Source organism: Anneissia japonica, unplaced genomic scaffold (genome assembly GCF_011630105.1).
Source record: "Anneissia japonica isolate Jap-2015-1 unplaced genomic scaffold, ASM1163010v1 scaffold156805_len567_cov39, whole genome shotgun sequence".
In the NCBI taxonomy this organism is placed as follows: domain Eukaryota; kingdom Metazoa; phylum Echinodermata; class Crinoidea; order Comatulida; family Comatulidae; genus Anneissia; species Anneissia japonica.
In genome coordinates this window covers 335-567 of record NW_022744681.1, presented here as the reverse complement: position 1 = coordinate 567, position 233 = coordinate 335, and the positions used below count along the sequence as shown (strand labels likewise).

General features: G+C 42.9%; 1 non-coding gene across 1 annotated transcript; it reads left to right on the top strand.

Annotated features, from left to right (window-relative positions):
• The first annotated feature begins 100 nt into the window (after window positions 1–100).
• On the top strand, window positions 101–173 carry Trnas-uga. Its single transcript has one exon. It is a non-coding gene; the product is annotated as a tRNA-Ser (tRNA).
• The last annotated feature ends 60 nt before the right edge of the window (window positions 174–233 follow it).

The following is a 233-nucleotide window of genomic DNA, read 5'->3' as shown; positions in this document are numbered from 1 at the left end:
CGGCTACCTTGATTTATGTTATATGCATCTATTTGTTTCTAGCCGTACTTATTGTGTAATGGGGTGTATCTGGTGGTATTTGAATCTGTTCAACCATGAAGCCTCCGTGGTCTAGTGGTTATGACACTCGCCTTGACAGCGAGAGGTCGCAGGTTCGAGTCCCGCCAGAGGCATTTTATTACACAATTTCTTTATTCATTTATTTACAGGACTACATTCGTTGAGAGCTACGC